The sequence below is a fragment of the Eurosta solidaginis genome, chromosome 1 (genome assembly GCF_040869045.1).
Source record: "Eurosta solidaginis isolate ZX-2024a chromosome 1, ASM4086904v1, whole genome shotgun sequence".
In the NCBI taxonomy this organism is placed as follows: domain Eukaryota; kingdom Metazoa; phylum Arthropoda; class Insecta; order Diptera; family Tephritidae; genus Eurosta; species Eurosta solidaginis.
In genome coordinates this window covers 80639417-80662636 of record NC_090319.1, presented here as the reverse complement: position 1 = coordinate 80662636, position 23220 = coordinate 80639417, and the positions used below count along the sequence as shown (strand labels likewise).

The 23220-nt window shown below is 35.5% G+C and overlaps 1 long non-coding RNA gene across 2 annotated transcripts in view; it reads right to left on the bottom strand.

The window, feature by feature from the left end:
• LOC137246487 (uncharacterized) overlaps nt 1-23220 on the bottom strand; it is a 494263-nt gene that overhangs the window by 177065 nt on the left and 293978 nt on the right. For both annotated transcript variants that reach the window (XR_010951528.1, XR_010951547.1), the window contains exon 4: nt 4741-4782. This is a non-coding gene — a long non-coding RNA (uncharacterized lncRNA). The remainder of the gene's footprint in view (nt 1-4740; nt 4783-23220) is intronic.

The window sequence follows — 23220 nt, the reverse complement described above, 5'->3', positions numbered from 1 at the left end:
ACCAGGTTGTTTAATTAAACACCAAGCAATTACACGGAAGTATATCCGCACCACCTGAAAATATGAATGCCACTGCGTATACGTAACATTTTATTATTACGTATAAACAACTAAAAAAATTTGCAATAAAATAATATTGCGACTGTAAACTGAGATATAGCCTATCCTATCTCTCAAGTAACACGAAACTACATACGGGGTGCAAAACAAATTCAAAATCGGTTCAGTAGTTTAGGAGTCCATCGCGGCCAAAATTGTTGTGACACGTGTTTTTTATATATTAAGATATTTTTAACCGTTCTGTTCATGAATAATTTTTCTTCATGGTTCGCATGGCTGGGTACACGGGTACCACAAGGCCGTTCATACGTGAGAACTACTAGTGGTACCTGGGTATCCCAGCCATGAGAACTAGTAATAAAAAACAAATTTATTAAAAAAATCATCTGTATGAAATTATATTTGAAAAAAATTGTCGTTTTTGTAGAAAACTTATACCCATACGCCACAAAATTTTCACTCGTTTCTCTTTGTAGATTATTTAAAAATGGCTTTTGAAAATGCAAAAGGTACCCGGGTATCCATCTATGCACAGGACGGTTAAAGGGGTCGTGAACAGATAAAATAAGCTATATCCTTGCAAAAAAGAGCTTTATAACAATTATATATCTTTTTCCAAGTGGAAATTTAACAAGAAATAAGAAAAAAATAAATTTTTTTTAAGTGGGCGTGGCACCGCCCCTTATATGACTAAGCAATTTTATTTTTCGGCGGCCACCGTGATGTGATGGTAGCGTGCTCCGCATAACTCACCGTATGCCCTGGGTTCGCACCCCGGGCAAAGCAACATCAAAAATTTTAGAAATAAGGTTTTTCAATTAGAAGAAAATTTTTCTAAGCGGGGTCGCGCCTCGGCAGTGTTTGGCAAGCGCTCCGAGTGTATTTCTGCCATGAAAAGCTCTCAGTGAAAACTCATCTGCCTTGCAGATGCTGTTCGGAGTCGGCATAGAACATGTAGGTCCCGTCCGGCCAATTTATAGGGAAAAATCAAGAGGAGCACGACGCAAATTGGAAGAGAAGCTCGGCCTTAGATCTCTTCGGAGGTTATCGTGCCTTACATTTATTTTTTATACTCAGTTGAGCAGAGCTCACAGAGTATATTAAGTTTGATTGGATAACGGTTGGTTGTACATATATAAAGGAATCGAGATAGATATAGACTTCCATATATCAAAATAATCAGGATCCAGAAAAAATTTGATTGAGCCATGTCCGTCCGTCCGTCCGTCCGTCCGTCCGTCCGTTAACACGATAACTTGAGTAAATTTTGAGGTATCTTGATGAAATTTGGTATGTAGGTTCCTGAGCACTCATCTCAGATCGCTATTTAAAATGAACGATATCGGACTATAACCACGCCCACTTTTTCGATATCGAAAATTTCGAAAAACCGAAAAAATGCGATAATTCATTGCCAAAGGCGGTTAAAGCGATGAAACTTGGTAGATGGGTTGACGTTATGACGCAGCATAGAAAATTAGTAAGATTTTGGACAATGGGCGTGGCACCGCCCACTTTTACAGGAAGGTAATTTAAAAGTTTTGCAAGTTGTAATTTGGCAGTCGTTGAAGATATCATGATGAAATTTGGCAGGAACGTTACTACTATTACTATATATGTGCTAAATAAAAATTTGCAAAATTGGATGAAGCCCACTTTTTAAAAAAAATTTTTTTTAAATTCAAATTTTAACAAAAAATTTAATATCTTTACTGTATATAAGTAAATTGAGTCAAAATTCAACTCCAGTAATGATATGATGCAGCAAAATACAAAAATAAAAGAAAATTTCAAAATGGGCGTGGCTCCGCCCATTTTCATTTAGTGTGTCTAGAATACTTTTAATGCCATAATTCGAACAAAAATTTACCAATCCTTCTGAAATTTGGTAGGAGCATAGATTCTATGACGTTAACTGTTCTCTGTGAAAATGGGCGAAATCGGTGGAATCCACGCCCAGTTTTTATACACAGTCCACCGTCTGTCCTTCCGCTCGGCCGTTAACACAATAACTTGAGCAAAAACCGATATATCTTCACTAAACTTAGCCCACGTACTTATCTGAACTCACTTTATCTTGGTATAAAAAATGGCCGAAATCCGACCATAACCACGCCCACTTTATCGATATCGAAAATTACGAAAAATTAAAAAAATGCCATAATTCTATATCAAATACGAAAAAAGGGATGAAACATGGTAACTGGATTGGTTTATTGACGCAAAATATAACTTTGGAAAAAACTTTGTAAAATGGGTGTGACACCTACCATATTAAGTAGAAGAAAATGAAAAAGTTCTACAAGGCGAAATCAACAGCCCTTGGAATCTTGGCAGGAATACTGTTAGTGTTATTGAATATATAAATAAATTAGCAGTACCCGACAGATGATTTTCTGGATCACCTGATCCACATTTGGTCGATATCGCGAGAACGCCTTCACATATACAACTAAGGGCCACTCGCTTTTAAAACCCTCATCAATTCCTTTAATTTGATATCCATATCGTACAAACACATTCTAGAGTCATTCTGGCCCACCCTAATGTCGATATCTCGAAAAGGTGCCCACCTATAGACCTAATACCCACTTTCTCTTAAAATGCTCAGTAACACCTTTCGTTTGATACCCATATCGTACAAACATTCTAGAGTCACCCCTGGCCCACCCTAATGGCGATATTTCGAAAAGGCGTCCACCTATGGACCTAATGCCCACTCCCTCTTAAATGCTTTCGTTTGATACCCATATCGTAAAAACATTCTAGAGTCACCTTTGGTCCACCTTTATGGCGATATCTCGAAAAGGCGTCCACCTATAGAACTAAGGATTGCTCCCTTTTAAAATACTCATTACCACCTTTCATTTGATACCCATATCGTACAAACACATTCCAGAGTCACCCCTGGCCCACCCTAATGGCGATATCTCGAAAAGGCGTCCACCTATGGACCTAATGCCCACTCCCTCTTAAAATGCTCAGTAACACCTTTGGTTTGATACCCATATCGTACAAACACATTCTAGATTCACCCCTGGCCCACCCTAATGGCGACATTTCGAAAAGGCGTCCACCTATAGACCTAATGCCCACTCCCTCTTAAAACGATCAGTAACACCTTTCATTTGATTCCCATATCGTACAACTAGAGACACCCCTGGTCCACCTTTATGGCGATATCTCAAAACGGCGTCCACCTAGGGAACTAAGGATCACTCCTTTTCAAAATACTCATTAACAGCTTTCATTTGATACCCATATCGTACAAACACATTCTAGAGTCAGCCCTGGTCCACCTTTATGGCGATATCCCTAAATGGCGTCCATCCATAGAACTATGGCCTACTCTCTCTTAAAATACTCTTTAATACCTTCCATTTGATACACATGTCATACAACCACATCCCAGGGTCACCCTAGGTTCATTTTCCTACATGGTGATTTTCCTTATTTTGTCTCCATAGCTCTCAACTGAGTATGTAATGTTCGGTTACACCCGAACTTAGCCTTCCTTACTTGTTATTTATAATTTTATTTGTTTCGGGAGTTATAACTGGAAGAAAAATTTACGGATCGTAATCAGATTTGATGCGCATATTTTCCATATATCAACTAAATATTTCTAGTAAAAATGGACGGGTTCGGTTAAAGACCACGCTCAGTTTTATATAAAAAATTGTTTAAGGGTTCATGGACGAATAACTTAACTATATCTTAGCGAATAATAGTTTTGTATCAATGATATTTCATTTACCATGTTTTATTGTAATAGGAAATTGGGAGACATTGAATTTTAAATGGGCGGTGCCACGCGTTATGTAGAAAAGTAATTTATCTGAAATTAGCTGTACAATTGTAGCTCACACTGAGTAAATAATGTTCGGTTACATCAGAACCTAGACACCCTTACTTGTTTCTGTTGTTGTTGTTTTGCAAAATGGTGTTGCTTAAATGTGTTCAATTATTGTTTAGACTCAAAAAAAAAAAAAAAATTATAAACTCCGTAGAGATGTGAAATTTATAATTAAGAAATTTATTTAAGTTATTGGTGGCATTGACTTCGAAAAATATAAGAAACTATAAATAATGACTTCGTTATACTAAGATTATTATTACAAACAGATCTGAGGTATAATAAAAATTCAAAGTTGTTGAGTATAAATATAGACATTAGTTATATAATCAAAGTCAAATTGAAATTGGATATCAGAATGATCTTCTACACTTTTCATCAAGGCAAATTTAGCACCAGGTGTTGTTATCCCAATAGCTGACGGCTTCTTCTTGATTATTTTCCATACAACGCCCTGTCAAGGCGAATCTATACCAGGTGTCAAGTCAAAAGAAAATTTTCATTGATTTCGATGAACTGACATATTGTTGTACAAGGCTTTGTATGGAAAATTATCAAGAAGAAGCAATCAGCTGTTGAGATAACACCACCTCTACTGAGTTCGCCTTGACGCCCTGTACTCAAATATGTCAGGTAATCGAAATCAATTAAAATTTTCTTTCCACTTGACATTCTTCTGCACGGCGAATTGGTTGAATTCGCTTTGCCACCACCTGGTATGGATTCGCGTTGTTTTTCATAGTATTTGACCTTTAGTGATATACTTTATTATTAAGATATATATTTGAAAAATAAGATAGAATTAACTTTGATAAATTACTTACTTTTTCCAATGGCGTGCCCTTTTTCGTTGGTTGGTGATTCAGCTGAAAATATACCATAATAATAATAATAAATTAGTCTCACAGAATAACTAAACACTAAAATAAAAAAAAACAAGTAAGAACGGGAGTTTTTGGAGATGAACAATAATCTGAAGAGTTAAAAGAAACTAACAAATTTTGAGCTTGAAGTAAGCGATGCCAATGGGATGCTACACCACTAGATTTCAGGCAGAAATTTACGTAATAGGAGTTTATCGAAGAGAATTACTACGAAAGAGCCTGTCCAGTTGTTGTTTTTGTTGTATCGATAAAAACATCCCCAAAGGTTTTGGGGAGTGTAATCGTTATTTATGCCCCTTTGCGGGATATAAATCCGGTACGTTTTGTAACAAGCACAATCAAGGTACAAGCCCGACTATTTTGAAATCGATTTAATATGTGCACATTGAACCTTTAAGCCATCCCGCTCTCCACCTCCACTTCCATGAGAAGCTTAGGCTCGCAAGGTCCTCTGCTGCTAAAGAAACAGGCTTCATAATGGGTAGACGAGGTTGGCAATTGGGTTGGAGAGGCAACAAATTGTGTTGCCAATCCCTTGACAGGGTTGCGCTACACAACCTCTTGCAACATTAGAGTATTTTATTCGCCTCTTACGACAGGCATCTCTACCGCTGGTATATTCTAAATATCCTAGCCCGCTGGGACATAGGGCCTATCCGCGTGGAGTATGCTCATTATACCAGACAGCGAGAAAGCCTTGCGTGTTTTGCAGTCTTATACAATTACTTTCAAGCTAACAGATGAATGCATAGCAGTTCTAAATAATCTGGGAGCCGAAAACAAGGTTTGTTGGACTGGGTTCCCAAGCATCAGAGACATAAATGTATGCAGACCACCAAGCCAAACATAGTGCTATAGCAGCTTTCTATAGACCAGAGCCCCTCTGTGACTCTCAAAGGCACACACTATGTATGTCATAAGTAACTGGCAAATAGAGAAGTTCAGATAACACTGGATTGATTACCCAGTGCAGGGATATTCCAAGTAGTATATACTTCCCATCAACGAGAGTGTCAGCCAAACTCATAAATTGAAGCAAAGAGGACCTATGAATTGGTTACTATACATGTATACATGTAACTTATCCTATGTAAGTTTGCAAAATCTGTCGCTTTTGTGAGCTGAAAAATGAAGTGCCAGTTCACATTTTCAGGGAGTGCCACGCCTGTCTTGCCAGGGACTCTAAAATCTAGGTAGCATGACTATTATCCCCTTAAATTTAAACTTTTGCCGACCACTGTTGGAAACATCAAAGCAAGCAGCCATACATACACGTAAACCGCGAACCTATGAGGGAAGAGAATATTTCACATACATGCATGTATTCAGCAGCTATAAGCGAAGAATGTAATCATCACCTAAGGGCAAAAGTTTTTACTCACAGACAAGTTATTACTCTAAGCACGTAAAATAGAAGACAAACGTGAATTTCAGATATAGAAATGAGAAATAAATAAGCAGCGGTTCGAGAAGGCTGTACGTGAAAATAGGCGTAATAGGCGAACGAGGCAACAGAGAGTATAAAGACAAACACAAGCATAGGAATAATCAATCAGTATGATTTTAACACGCTATAAGTAGAGTTCCCGAGTAATTTAATTGTGAAGTAGTTGTCACCTTAGACGGCAATGTTTCCAACCTCTTAAAAATAGAGTGTTCTTGAACAATGAAAAAAGACGCATAAAAGTAAATTACAAAACCTTATGAAATACTAAATAAACTCAGCCGAAAAATTTAAACAAATACTTAGTCATTTTCTTATATATTATTTCTAATTGTTGTTTTTATGTGCAGGTCCCTTTTTGGCTCTTAGTTGGAATCCAAATCTATAAATAAAGTTTTGGTTGTAAAGATGGAGATTCCGGCTATTAGCGAGCTTTGTGCATTATTAGTCGTAGTGCTTTTGTTTAGCTATATTTTATTAAAATAATTTGTTAAAAATAAACAATTGTGAGCACACAAAGAAATCTATTTGTACTATGGCACAATTCTGAATATTTGATTAGAACTAACGCTGCATTACAGGCAGTTACTAACATTCGCCAGATGGCAGCACAAGCGCATGCAGGTTTTTATTGATAGATGATTGATTGATAGAGCAGCTAATTTCTGTTGATATTTGATATAAGACTTTTGTATTTCGTTGCGCAAGATGCGCACGGATCCGGCCAGTGGCGTAGTGAGGTTTTCTTGCGCACGGGGCAAAATATTTTTTGGGCATTTGATACTGAGATATTCAGGAGTATTTGAAGTCCTACTAGCAAGTTTAGAAAAACATCTTCTCCATACGAGATTATAAAAGTAAGTAATCCAAAGGTTCAATTTCTTTTCTACGGCGAAATAATATTTGGCCGTAACATATTTCGAAAGAAAGTTCTGTTCCATTGAAATCTGTATTATAAAATTCACCCATGTTCTTCTTTCTAAGTCGTTTTTATTCGGGTTTAATAAGTTTCCAACGTCCAAGAGAAATCCAAATTTAAAATCAAGGTCATTTAGTCATGTAAATCTTTTACGTATTTCTTGTTGGAGACGATCGAGAAAACTTTTCATAGCGCGAGAAATTTCACATCCTGCGGAAAGACAAACGTCTCAAGCCGATTCTCCGAACATTTTGCGGCGCCTTATTACACGTTTTACTATATCGGTAGCCCATTTCACACAAAGAGGCTTTGCTTTTTCTATTGCTTCTTCGCAGATAGTGTCTCGAATTTCAGATAGTTCAGTCGATAATTCATCTGCGGATCTTGTAATTTGAGCTACATACGATCAATCCTCCTTAAGGTTTCATACCAGAAATTCACTAATGTTATAAAGCTAAAATTTAGTATATTTTCCAAAAGAATTGTAGCTTCGCCTCTCGTGTCACTTGAAGTGTTAGTGTCCTCTGCTAATTGTTCTAAGTGTTCTACTACATGCTCTAGCCCATCGACGATAACGCTAACCGCTTGTATTCTGGCGCTTCATCGTGTTTCAGATTCACGTTGGACATTTTTTGTTAAATCATTTTTTAATAATTCCCATCGTAACGATTAACGTGAGAAAAAAAGGTATATGCTTTCAACTATTCCACAACTTGTCGCAAGTGTTCCGGATATATGTGTAGGGTTTCCATTATATTATATATTTTACATTTTTTTTGTGAATTCAATAACTTATGTTCAACAATTTTATTTTCATTATTTTGACTTTTTAAATATCAAAAATTTTCATTCTATAAAAAATCATAATCAAATATAAAAGATACTTTTAGGCGTTTGTCAATAAAAGTTTTTACTAAAAAAATAAAATACTGGTTTCGACCAATTCATTCAATTTGTGAGTACAGTTTCTAATAATACAATATGTATGAATTTTTTAGTATAGAACATTTTTTCCAGAAATCAATATTTCCCAGAAATCAGTTATAATAAAAATACAAATTATTCAGGAAGTTCTGCTTTGCGGATCACTTGGGGCCCCCCTGTGAGTAGCGTCCGGGGCAAGATGCCCCATTTACCCCCTTCTCCTCCCCTCATTACGCCACTGGGTCCGGCTAGTATTCATAATTTTTCGATGATGTTCCATTGAATAAATATCGGTAGCAAATACAAAACTTGAAAACTTTCGTAAGTATATGACATACTACAGTAGAGTTGTAAATAGCGAACATTTTGCTATATTGAATATTTCAGTTATTTATTCGAAAGCTCAGTCCCTTGGCAGTGATTTGGCAAACACTCCACGTGTATATCTGCCATGAAAAGCTTCTCAATGAAAATTCATCTGCCTTGTAGATGCCGTTCGGAGTCGGCATAAAGCATTTAGGTCCCGTCCTGCCAGGGCAAATTAAATGGTGCACAACGCAAATTGGAAGAGAATCCTTGCATTTTATTGTTTTGTTTTTTAATAAGCGGAAGCTTTAGTTCAAGTAAACACTGGGATTTTGAGAATTGCGCATATACTGTTTTTTTTTTTTTGGTTTCATGTGATATGGTCTCCTTTGATCCCAAAAGTTGTACATGTGCTTGTGTAAAATCTCTTAATCACTCAGGAACAATTTAAAAAGTAAGAACAAAGTTTAAAGGCGTAAATACAGATATTTTTTTTGGGGTGTACTGTTAGAATTATTATTGCTCTGGATTTTCGAACATATGTTAAGTTACTTACAAAATTTCAGCTAAGTTTCCGCAGGCTACTTCTTGACATGGACACGCGTATTTTAACCGCTTTAAACATACCAATACTTACATTCAATATTAGAGCATTTGGTCGGAAAAAAATTGGCAACAACAGTAGCGATAACAACAGTTATACTGGTATGAAAAAAAAAAAATTACGAAAATATGTAAACTTGCAAAACGCTTGTAATTTTACTAGTCCAAAGTGCCATATTTCATGTCTGATTAACCGTAATGACAGCTTCTAGCCGCTGGTGTCGTCGTTGTCGATCGTTGGGCTGACTTTAACTGCGTGGCATGCGCCAAATGGCATGTTAGTTGTTGCTGGTTTGTTAGTTGAAGAACTGGTGTAAGTTAAATTACGGTTGTTGCAGTAGCGGATGTTTATTAATGTCTCGTGAAAAATTATGTATTTTCATTGTAGAAAATCATGACTGGCCGGAGGTGTTATACATACTTACAGTGCATAGATTGTTTTTATGTAGTTAAAGTTCCATTTGCAGATATCCAAAGAAGAAATTTGAAATTTCTTAGCCAAAATTTTTTTGTATTGAAAAAAGTAGATTATGTAGAGAAAACGAGTGCATTGCACTTATACAACAGTTAAATATTCTTTATCACTTTTAAGGTCATTCTCGTTTTTGATGTATAAACATTGTTGTTCACGTTTTCTTGCTGGGAAATTCCTGAATGTTAGGGTAAGGCAAGAGTAAGCGTAAGCGTAGTCTTTGGAGGTGGCACGCTGTATGGGGATACAGTATGTAAGTTGATTGTGTAGTGAAGGCGTAGTGTGTGGGGTTGGTATGCTGTAAGGGGGAGTAGAGAAAAGGCGAGGAAAGGCAAGGTTTTTTAATGTGTTATAGACGAACAGTAAAAAGCTTTCGATTGGTTTTCGAAGTGTCATATTTTTGTTTTGATTTTTATCAAAACATTTTCTATTATTTGTCAAAGGGTTATCGATAGGTTATCAAAAATTAATATCAGAAATATATCGATGTGTTATAATACAATTTGCTATCAAAATGTTATCGAAAAGCTACCGACCATTTGTCGAAAAGTCATCCATATGTTATCAAAACTTCATCGATTTTTTATACAAAAGTTGTCGATTTGTTACTGATGTATTAACAATTTCTTTCAGCGTGTTTGCCTTTGTTGTTGCCGTTTTATTATTTTATCATCTGGGTATCATAGATTAGGTAAAGGTTGTGAATGAAAAGCTGTCGATTTGTTTTGAAGAAAATGTCGATTTGTTAATGAAAAGTTATAAATTTTATATCAAAAAGTAATCGATTTTTTGTCGAAAATTTATCGATTTGTAATATGTGTTTTACCAATTTTTTCTCCAAAACAAATCGACTTTTCATCAAAAAGTAATTTTTTATCGAAAACTTAAAATTTTTATCGGAGTGCTACCAATTTGTTATCGGCGTGTTATCGATTTGTTAAAAAAGACTCATCGGATTGTTGAAAAACAAATACCGGTGGCCGGTAAATAAAGAGCTCACTAAGATTGAATGTGTCCGGAGTATTACCAGCATTTTTTGACGACCGAACTGAAGAACCGCAGTTAGGTACCAGGTCTTATATTGTAGAATAACTCCATCCTCTTGGCAAATACTAGAAGTTTTCTGAGATAATAGCCTAATTGCTACCTCGAGACCTGACAACTCTGCCAAGCGTAATAGCTGGAGTCTTGAGCGGAGATACCGGTAAAACTTCAATATAAAATCGATGAAACTTCTGTAAACCGTCGATAGTAACCCAAAAACATTCCAATAGGAATCCTATGATTGGGCGATTACAAGGTGATTAGCAACCGATAGCTCGGCGATACCAATTCGCTCGCTTTAAAATGCCAATAGTAAAAAAATAACTTGTAAGCATCGATTGTTACCGAAACTATTTGTTTGTTGGAGACCGAAGTTTGACGATACCGGCCCGACTCGATAAGTTACTATGACCTGAGCACAGAAAGGGGCGCTGCTAGTACGGCAGGATATCGTACGACCAAGATGAACTTAAAAATTTTAAAAGTGAGAAAGCGTGCTTGGTAGGGTGGATTTAAAAAATCGATGTCGGATTTTTTTTGGGAGCATTCCGAAAATGAAAATGAGAAAAGTAAATTTGCACCGAATTGGGAAGGCTTTTCGCCTGAAGTGTTGAAACCGTGTGAGAAATATTCAAAGGCAACTGAGGGCTTTAAAGGAGGTGCAGTCCAAACCATTCGTCATCAAATATATTTTAACATATTTTAAGTGAAAAACACGGATAATTTGAATGTTGAAGCTCTACTACGGGAGTAGTGCTGTAAATAAATAATATTTTGTGCAAGAAACATTTGAGATTTTTTGTTTGTAAGCTTAGTGATTCTAACAACAACATAAAGCGAAGTATTATCGAGAATTTTAAGATTCGCTAAAAACTGTTTTTTTATTTTTTTTTGTTTTTTTATTTTACCAGATTGATGTTAGAGCCGTTAGTCATCATACAGTTAGCTTTCTAGCTCCGTATCACGCTCAATTCTAAAGGGAATGCACCGGATCGTTGGGAGACTTGAGAAAGAGATGTCGTAACATTTTTGTACTAATGAGTTTTGGTAGACAGATGTCGCTGTTGCAGCGACTGTGGTTTTTGAGTTGGATCTTGTTGTGCGATGTGGTATATTAAGTTCCAAAAAATAAAAAATAATAATTTGCAAGTTTGAACATAGTGCAAAATATAACATTTAAATAATTAGCTAAATCAAATTATTTCAAGTTTAACAGTCACGTGCCTGTTTAGACTCACAAAGAAAATATGAACAGAAAAAGTTTAGTATGTATATAATTCATTGTGGTTGTTAAGAGATTTGTATGTTGCGTGAATATAATTAACTTATGATGACCATTAATTAAACTGTCCAAATCTATGCATTCTCACTGAATTTATTATGTTTTAATTGTTTACTAACAAGCAGTTATTAACGTAAAAAAATTTAAATTTTTTAATAGGTATATACCATTTACATACTAGTGTGTATGTATATTTGGTTAGGTAAAGGGTATACCAATAAAAATATGGATATTAAGCCCCCAGATAGAAACTTATATCGGAACCTTTGTTCAGAAACTACCCGATATACAAACTCTTTTATGTCTTTACGGTATCAGTTTGCTTCTGCTCTTGAAACTGAAGATATTGGCCAATGTCAGAGTATGAGTGATGACTTTCATTCAAAAAATTATTTCTTTATTTATATGTATATTGCGACGAATATTAGCATTTGTAACATCACTATGCTGTTATTAAATTAACACAACGACAATAAAACATTTACGCACATACATAGAAAGCAACGCAGAATATTTCACACACATAACCAACAGCTTGAAGCGAAGAGAATTTTTCACATACACATACGTAATCATTAGATACGAGCGGAGTAGAAAGAGAATCAATCACACATCACGTTATCATCACCTAAGAGCAGAAGCTGTTTCTCGCACATACACACGCATACACATATTTAGCTAGACGAAAAACATAAACTACAGATATATATGTATATAGCTAAATAACCAAGTATGAGATACAACTGTCCTAGAAGGCATGTTCTTGAAACGTCTAGACCTTAGGAGAAATGGGTGAACGAGGAACCCGAGAGTATAAAAGCAGCACAAGCTGAGGAATAAGGAATCAGTTTGATTTTAGCACGCTTTATCGAAGCACGCGAGTATTGTAAGTGTGAAGTACTACCCCAAAGTAGTCTTAATAAAAGTAATATTACTATACTGAATATTTGTGTTATTTATTCAACAATTCAGCGATTCGAACGATAGCAGAATGTGCAAAATAAACAGAATTGCCCCAACTTCGTTATAATATTAACCTACAGATTGATAAAATCGAATAGTTTCTTACCCCCAGCGGGTTAGGGGGGTAAGAATACACCCACGGTAGGCATGCCTGTCGTAAGAGGCGACTAAAATAACAAAGAGATTCAAGGGGTTGTGTAGCGCAACCCTTTCAAGTGGTTCCCAGCGCAATATATAGCTTCTCCAACCCAATTGTCAACCTTACCTATCCGTGGCGTATCCTGTAACATTGTTTTTGAATGGATTCCAGTTATTATATCTCGGAAACTAAGAATACTGAGAAATTCAAAACAATTATGCTTAGTTCAGTGCGAGAAAGAAATGTCAGCATAGAAGAGTATCAAATGCGCTATTTATTTAAGCGAGGTGCCAAAAAAGGTGAATGCAATCTTGGCAGGTACTATGCTATTGGATACACTACGGCGATGATTCTTGTAAATTAGAAGCTTAGCCTCTGAAGATGAATAAGATCAATAGTATCTCTAAGCAAAATGAAGAAGTAATTCGAAGATGCCCCCTTATTTGCCGGCAAGGTGCTTCTGCATCAAGTCGTTGTCCGTTTGTTTGCCTCCGTACTTCTTGTAAGTGGAACGACGATACCGGTGACGCGTGGTTTTTTTACGGCTAAAAATTTGGTTTGTAAATTGTAGGTTGTGTTTCCTTATAATTTGTTCTGAAATAACTATAGAACTTCAAGCCCAAATATTTGGATATCTGATATTCGGCACTGGAATTACATCGTCGTCGATGTCTTATAGCTGGGCCATCTGCTCCTACCATTATTTGTGTTCGGAATTTATCTTGGTTCTATTGGCCTTTAGCGCAATGTGTAAGCTATGCATATTTCGAACTTGTCACTATTAAGATATGTCATATAATAAGTAAGCAGGACATTTTCCGTAATCGGGGAGGCGAGAAATATGGAACTGTAATACTGACCTGATCGTTGATTAATAGGGGATGTTGGTGAATTAATACGGCTGCTGAAAAAGTCAACTTTATGAGTGCTATGTTTCATATTGCAATATCTGGCAAGCTGTAACGACTTCCTGCTGTGTATGTGGCGGCTCTATTCATTGGGCTTAGTGTCGTTAGTTTTATGTTTTCCACTGGTACATATTCCATGCTATCAGGCGGAGGTAGGAGGGCTAGGAATTGTGCTATTTTCGCTCCGATACATGATTTCGATTACCCATTGTTTAAGATAGGAAACAATCAAGAAATTAAATAAAGTCAAATAATATTAAAAATGCTAATAATAAATGGTGAACAACAATAACAGCAAGGCAAGCATATGAAATAAACAAACTCACACACATGCGTTTGTAGAAGGCAACAGGGAATATGAGATGCAGAGGTGTAGAGCGCATAGTACTCAGACACATACATACATATGTATATATATAGGAGGCAACATGGAGTATGCACAGAAATGAGCAATAAGTATGCTGTTATTCGAAAAGGCTGTTCGTGGAAAGTCCAGAACCTGGCACAAAGAGAAAACCAAGAGAATAAAAACAGCGCAAGCTAAGGAAGAGTCAGTCTGTTTGATTTCAATACGTTATAAGTGAAGTACATAAATACATTAAGTTATGAAGATCTATAACATAATAGTCCTTTTGTTAAAGTGCATTTTATAAACAGAACATTTGCGTTTGTCTATGCTACAGTTCAATGACTCGAACTCAGAGTTATCGAGAATTCATTTAAATTTCGCTACAGTAATATAAATATTTTGCATTTGAATAAGCAGTCGGAGGGAGGGTATTTATATTAATTGTCCCTGCTCACAGCTTCCCTCATTTCAGTACACCCTATAATGGGTCCATCTCTTCTCCCAACTGCACTTATTTAGCTCGCACTGCAGATAACTTTTTTGTATGTCATTTCGTATTTACGAAATGAATTAAAAATTCGACTTTACCATCAGTTCTTCGTATAAAATTTAAAAATATATTTCTTTTGACGTGCACAAGACTTGCCACTCCTAAAACCAGAATGTCCGCTACTTATACAGATAATGTAGAAATTGGGCCAGTTTTACAATGAGTTATGTATGTATTTTTATTATTTAGCTTTTATTATATAGCTTTAGTATCACATTTCAACCTCAGATATTAAAACTAAATAAATATTGATATGCCCAAATAATATGACGTAAACTTCATGGACTCACTTGTGTTAAGCTTTTGGAAAGTTTTGTCCTTTTTTTATATTACCACTTAAATTAGCCTGCGCTTGAGTAAAAAAAACAACCGATAAAGTTATCATTTATGCTAATGAAGCGGCATTTTACTTGAGGTTGCCCTGTTGTCTGTCTGTCGTTTCGGGGTTAGACGGACTGCGCGTATATGACGAGTTTTAGTTGAAGTGTTGGCTGTTTATGTTTTTTTGTTGTTGTTTTTTTCTGCGTCAGTTGTCACTGTTAAGTTGTGTGCTAATTAATATGAATAGGCCTCGATAAAATTGTTTAAAAGTTAATAAACTTGTTACAGTTTTAATGGCATATAGAATTGATATGTATAATAACTTAAGTTTGCTTTTGTATAAATATTTATTTTTTTTTGCTTTAAATTATAGTATTTTTTTTTTTTTGAAGAAACAGTTGTTTTTGATGTTATAACTTTATAATTAGAAAATTCAAGAACACATAAAAGGTATTAATTTTTATAACACAATTACTCATTAATATATTTTTAGTATATTCATTAAACAATGAATTAAAATACGTCGTATTATTTATCAAGGATGGCAATTTTTATATGGAAAATAAAAAAAAGCGTGAATACGAAGTATGCGTGAAACGTTTAAGAAACTAATGCTCACTCAAGGGCTCAGATTACACCAAAACTGGAGATTACACCAGAAACAAAAAAACCCAAAAAGAGCATCGTTGGACTCTCAATGGTTATAACCGATATCTAAAAGTTATTTGTTTATTAGCGGTTTATTATTGGTTGGAAATTATTGTCGTCGATTATTCGATTTGTTTTCATCTTGCTATCGATGTGTCATAAGCTTGCCATCGTCTTCTTATTCGTTTCTTATTGGTTTGTTTTCTCAAACAAATCGATAGCTTTACAATAAAAAATTGTTAACATTCTTATAAGAAATGAAAACTTTTCGATAAAAACCTATATTTTTCCGATAAACAAATTGATAACTTTTGGATAAGAAATCGATAAGAAGCCGATAATAAATTGGTAACATTAAGTTTACAAATCCATAAGTTTCCGAAAGCAAAAATATATATTATTTTGATAACATATCGAGAACTTTCCGTGAGTAATTGTTTGATAGCAAATCGATAATTTTCCGATTACACTACAATGAGAAATTGAAAACAATGCGAATAATCGATTATATTTTGATAACATATCGAATAATTTTAACTTTTCGATAACAAACCGATGACTGGTCGATTTAAAATCTAATTTTGTTTAAGTTTATTCAATTTAGTTTCATTAAATTAAACTAAATTTAATTTAATTTAATTTAATTTAATTTTCTTAATTTAATTTAATTATTTTAAATTAATTTAATTTAATCCTGTCTTGTCATAGCCAGGGTTTTTCCTACAATTACGTTCGTTGCTGATTTGTTTGCTGCTTCAACAACTCACAAATTGTTTGTCCCACAATCTCCATCAACCTTTGCCCAGATAACTGCTTCTGATTTTGGTGGTATTTGCTGACTCTCTTCCACCAGCACTCGTAGCCGAACTTAAGTGGCACATCCATGTTCTTATATCGCATCGTATTGCTTTGCATATCGATCTTGATGCTTTGGTGGATTAAGAAGTCCACCCCAATTATTATTCGACTTCACATGCTACTTCTTCTAGAACCGCGATGTCTTCTCCCGTGGCTGTACGCAATCTTGCTCCATATGTCTTATCTTCTTGTTGACTAAATCGGTCGATTGATGGAATGAGATGCACCCGTATCTACAGTCAGTAAACGTTCCATTCCATCCACATGTCCTCCGACAGTAAGATTGTTTGACCTTCTTCCAATTTGCGAGATAGGGAATATGGGGCATTCAATTGAGGGAGCCAGTTGTCGCCCCTTGTGGCTGACTCGCTTTAGTTTAACGATTGAGTGGATTTGGAGATTTGCTCATCTCTTTCAGCTCTGCGTTTACGTCCACCCACATTGTTGGAACTATTTGGACCGGTTCTGCAATGTCGTGCAATGTGGCCTGGGTTGCCGCACTTGAAACATGTCATAACTCCAGAGTTTTTCTGTTGTGATCCCTACAGGGATTCCAAAATTGTGTCCACCCACTCTGGCCTTTCAACACGATGGGCTTTGTATGCTGGCTTACTCAAAAGTGGGGCACTTTCCTGAATCAGTGCATGGGATACCGTTTCAGCTAATGTTGGCTTTGGGCTCGCATATGTAGCTTGTTTCGTTTCGACATCCCGTATTCCATTTATAAAGCTTTGAATTTTAACCCTCTCGGTGTACTCCACGGGTCGCTCTTTGTTTGCGAGATGAGCCAATCTTTTAACATCCGACGCAAACTCCTGCAAAGTCCCATTCGCTTTTTGGTAACGGTTTTGCAACTCAATTTTGTAAATCTGTTTTCTATGCTCGCTTCCATAACGTCTGCCGACAGCGGCCATCAATGCTTCATAACTGTTGAGTTCGTACTATGTTATCGTCTGTAAGATTTCCGCTGCAGGCCCTTTCAATGCCAAGAACAGAGCTGCAACTTTATCTTCAGCATTCAGGTTGTTCGCTGCTGCGGTCTTCTCAAACTGTAGCTTAAAGACCTGAGAAGGAACAGAACCGTCAAAGGATAGTGTTTTTTCCTTTGGATTACTCGCTGAAACTGCTGGGCGATTTATTTGCAACTCCTATATATGACCTCTCAAAGCTTCTATCTCGGCATCCATTTTGTCCTCGAGCTGTACAGTTTTTGTATGGCGTGCTTGTAACTGCGAAGACATTTTTGCCACCTGCAATGATAAGCGCTCCTCTTGTGCTTCAAACTTGGATGTAATCTGTGTCGACATTTCTGAGATACGCGTTTCTTCTGCTCAGCCAAATGAGATTTCATATATGCCTTCTGTTTTTCCAGTTGAGTTTCCATCTTAAGTGTTATACGGTTCTTCTGGGATTCTAGTTGGGATGTCATATATGTCTTCTGTTCTTTCAGTTGAGATGACATTTGCGACAGCATTGATGTTACTGTCGATGTTTGTGCAGATATTGCAGCCAGTATCATGTTGAAGTGTGTGCTGGTAACTGTATGCGATGTTTCGTTTTTCTCTTCAATTTTTGTTGTTGATTCTTCTACATCAGGATAAAATACATACTCTTCCACGTTAATTGCTTCAAATTCCATTGCCACTCACAGTCGTGCCTGAAGTTCGAGTTTATTGCCGGTTGTATTCATTCCATGGCTCTCCAGCTCCTTCTTCAGTTGCTGGATCTTCAATTCACTCCAATTTGCCATCTCTTTTTTGTACTCGAAATCTTTGGAATTTATTCAACAATTCCTCTTCTGACACCAATTGTAACGGACTTAGTGAAATTCCTCTTATTTGCAACCTTCTGCTAATGTTCATATCGCTTAACTGTTGAATAAAATAACTCCAATATCGAATAATGCAAAATGGTTTTTATTAGATTACTTTGAAATAATTCCCAATAGCACTTATACCGAAGCTTAAATCAAACTGATTGCTCATGACTCAGCTTATGATGCTTTTGTTCTCTTCGGTTTCTTCGTTCGCATATTTCTAGGCGTTTCTAGAATTTACTACTTAGTGACCAGCTATAAACTACAGAGCAACGTTTATAGCTTATCGCATAGCAATATGCGCGTGTATATGTGAGTAATAATGATTGCATACTTTTTTGAGTAGCTCAGATATATGCATGTGTTTGTGCATATCTCACCGCTTCTTGTATGTATATATGTGTAGACGTAATGATTGATTTGTTTATGTAAATAAAAGTGACTGCTTAGTATCGGCTTATAGATGATAGTATGCATTAGTGTTGCTAATATTCGTCACAATATCATAGCTGATATTTTAACAAACAATTTGTCGAAGAAGAAACATACAGATTTAATAAAATTGTTAAGTTTGGAAGCGGTGTTCAGGAGGGGTGTTGAAATATGATACATAAAACCCCAATCCTAAATATGTACCACTGCGTATGTCAGATAATCTCACTCTTTTATTGTATTTGACATTTTAAGTCTCTTATTAAACGTTGAACAGTACACTCGTGTTTTCTTATTGATCTTTGGGAAAACCTCAACGTAACTTTTAAAAATTTTAATTTAATTTAATTTAATTTAACTTAACTTAATTTAATTCAATTTAATTTAATTTTACTCTGTTTTACTTTATTTTATTTTATTATATTTTTTTTTAATTTTTTTTTAACTTATTTTATTTGATCTTTTTTGTCTTATTTTATTTATTTAATTCAAATTTATTTTATTTCGCTCATTTTTTATTTTATTTCTGGTAATATTATTTTTATTTTTATTAAATTAATTAAATCGGCATCACCACATCGTTAGCATACGCCACAATCTTCGCACCATTTTCGTTGATTGAGGTGAAAGGAGAAAAAGAAAGGATAAAGGAAATGATGAAAATTGAGATGGAAATGGAGAAGGAAAAAATGAGGATAAGAAGAGTAGTAGTGAAATGAAAGTGAAAAGGAAGCATAGAGGCAGTAGTGGTGTGTGAGAGGGACAGGAAGGAAGTGAAATACAAAATACATAGCAGTTAGAGGTTGCATCGTACTGGCGTCATCAGGTGTGATCAGGTTCACCAGTAAAAAGTGTAAAAAGGAGAACAAAAAACGAAAAAGCGAAATACGATGAGGAAAAAAAGGAGACAGGGTTTAGGGAGTGCGGAAAATAAATGGAAAGATAAAAATTGTGTTGTATGAGAACCAGAAAATAACAATTGGAGAATGGAATGAGAGAGCGTGAAAAAAGTAGAAGTTAAGGGAATGGAAATGGGGAGCGGAAACGGCAAGCTGACAGTAGTCAGAAGACGATAGAAATGGTGTGAAAGGCGGAAGGGCAAACGGATGTGTTAAGATGTAAAGAGAGATGGAAAGAAAGAAAGGGGATGATGGGGATGGGAATCGGAAGATGGGGAGAGAACAAAAGATGAAGGCAAATAACAAGGCGAAAGAAAAATTAGAAGTAGGGGAAAACTTGGAAGAAGAAAAAAACATGGACGAAGAAGACGGAAAGAAAAGAAAAGACAAAAAAAAGAAAATAAAAGAAAAGAAAAGAAAAGAAAAGAAAGGAAAAAAATATTAAAAATGGAAAAGGCAAATACAAATTGAGCGGTAAAGACGACAGAAATGAAAAAAGGAGAAAGAAAAAGAAAATAAGATTGGGATGAAGACTGAAAATAAACTTTTTATAAAATCATCATTGTTTAGTGAATCCAATCGATCTTAGCTTAAAGGAATTGAATTGCATTGTATATTCTTAGACCCGTTAGGAACTATTTCGGAATTGTTTGGAAATATATGGTGATGACTTTAGGAATACTTGGGAATTATTTTAAGTATCCCTTCAAAACTGTTTCGATGCATTTTTGGGGTAATTTCAGAAGCACTTCATTTTCGAAATCATTTCGTAATAATTTCAGTCTCACTTCGGGATTATTTAAGGTATTATTTCGAGACAAAAGGAACCAGATGACAGAAAAATATAAATAATTATATGTGGTAAATGTTGTAGCTAAGAGTTTGTATGAACGTTTGGTTCAAAACGAACAAACACACAAGTGATTTTTTAAAGCGTAGAAGAGAAGCAAATATTTTCATTTTTAACTAAAATTAATTAATATTTGCATCGAGCAAGTCGTTTTAGATTTATCGGTGTGCAGTCAGTGATTTAATGGGTATGGGTTCTCACCACTATACTTTTCAAATATTTTTAAATAAGACTCAAGCAAAGTAGTACAGGTTTTGCATAAAATAGAAAGATAAATACACATCTTAAATAACACGCGCTACTTTCATTGAGTTTTAGTCATAAACACAAAATATAAGGCATATATAAATGGCACATGGAATTGCAAATACTAACCCCCAGTGTTGCACCAACACTCACTGCACCACATTTGTAATGCCAACCGTATGCAATGAAAGCCAACTTAAAAACGTTTGTTTTTGGCAGCATTGTTCAAAAAAGGAATAATGAAGTGGATGCTCTATAAACGGAAGAACGTGGGCGTTCTAAGAAAAAGGAATGTACGCTCTCCCCTAAAATAATATGCACTTGACCATCCATAAAAATTCGCAGTTAACATATTTGAAGGCCACGAAACTAACGAGTCTACAAATAAAGAAAACACACGACAGCTAATGTGATCGCGACCTACACAAATCATACACACATACATACATATATGTGATTTCTATAAACGTAAGTTAGTGTGATTAGAAGAATGTATGCAAAAGAGTGACAAATATAGGTTAGTTAAGCTTTTAATGTTGTACCTTTAGTGCAACAAAGGATGGAACATTTGACTATTTTGGACTTAAAGTGGGAATTAGAAAAGTGATTTGCTATATAAAGCTGATATTAATAAAAAGCTTGAAGCATATTTTAGTTCATATTTTTTTTTTAACTTGAACAAATTGTATAAACTTCAAGCATTGCTTTTTGGGGAAAATCGAAATAGAAAACAATGTGACATTTTATGTGGCGAAATGTGATTTATAATTGTATATTAAAGTTAGTCTCCATAAATGGCATTTAAAGTAAAAGTTTCAAATAAAAATTCCATAAATATACCTTTAATGAAAATGAAATGGTATATTAACGAAACTCAAAAATTGTAAGTCCTTAAAGGAAAATAGACAGGCCCTCCTATAGGTATACCGAATTGATAAGGATGAAGAGCTGAGTTGATTTAGCCATGTCCGTCTGTCCGATTTATATGCAAACTATTCCCTCAAATTCTGAGATATCTTGATAAAATTTGGTGAGCGGATATATTTTGGTGGGTGGAGAAGAAGTTTGACAGCAAAAACAAATTCGCCATGGTAGAGTAAGGAGTTAAGTTTTGTTTGTGAGCAGATAGAGCATATTTTTAAGCTGGCAAAAGTTGCGGAAAGCGAGAAGTGCTGGAAGGAATACAGAGATCTGCTGCAGATCTTTAAATGTTAAATCAGTAGATCGAAGAGAGTTGTAAAGGAGATAGGGATCGCATATGATTCAGCAAGCAGAAAAGGCTGAAGGGAAGCGCGGGACTGCAACATTTCTACGATCTATGATTATGCGCAAAGTCTAAGACGTGAGATTCACAAAGTTGCTCATATCTCTAAAGCGAGAAGACTTAGGGCTCACGATGAGCATAGTACTAACTGGACACTACCTTCTGGGCTCACATGCAACTAAGTTAGGCCTCGTCAGTTACAGCAGTCGTAAGAAGCGCGAGCTGTTGGAAGAAATGGTGAAGCATGTTCTTTGTTCATAGCCTGCGCTCGCTATTTCATGGCAACAGCAATTAGGAGCTGCAGAGTTGACAGATCAGAAGGCAGCAGATAAGCGAAGGGCCTTGAAAACTTCTAGAATTTGTGAAGAGGACGAAGTTATTTTATAACGTAAGTAATGGTGCACAATTGGAGTATTTCCATTTGGTCATCAAACAAATTCTGGTAAAACTATGTACACGATCAGCCTATGTGAGGTCTTTGTTCAGCGGCCAATTCAACCTAACTCAATATGAGCCCGTATCGCAAATCAAATACAAACATGAATTTACTGTGGAGTCCGAAATTGGCTCAATTTTGAAGATTATTCTTCAAAAAATGGGAATTCCGTGACTCTCTTCATATTTATGGTGCCTCTATTTGGTTAGATGGGTAGAAGTTTTACGCACGCACACACACACGTGCAACTCATTTGTTTTGTACACTGTATATCTCAGCTAAGAAATCTTATTATTTTTACTTTTTTGTTTCTTCACTTACTGACCTAGACTTCAACACAACAACCCATGGCCATATTTATCTCGACTATTTGTTTTTACGGCCTGCGAAATTTTTAATTTATCATTAAATATTTTTGCATAACAAAAAGAAATACAATTATTTATTTCTAATTTTTCATTTTTGTACCAATAATTTTTCCAATTATCCACAAAAGTTATGCACGATGCTATCGCGCAAGTGCAAAATGTAATCTAAATGCTTTTTCAGCAACAACGGCAGGTGGTCGCGCATGCGCAGTCATTCTGAGCAGTCAAAAAGTCATGTGTGAATTTGCCAAATGCACTTCCTATTGAAAACACGCAAAAAGAAAAAAAAAAAGAATTATATTTAAATAAATCCTAAAAAATAGAAATTCACTAAAATACATGTTAAACAACTAGAAAATAATAGTGTTTTGCTCACAAA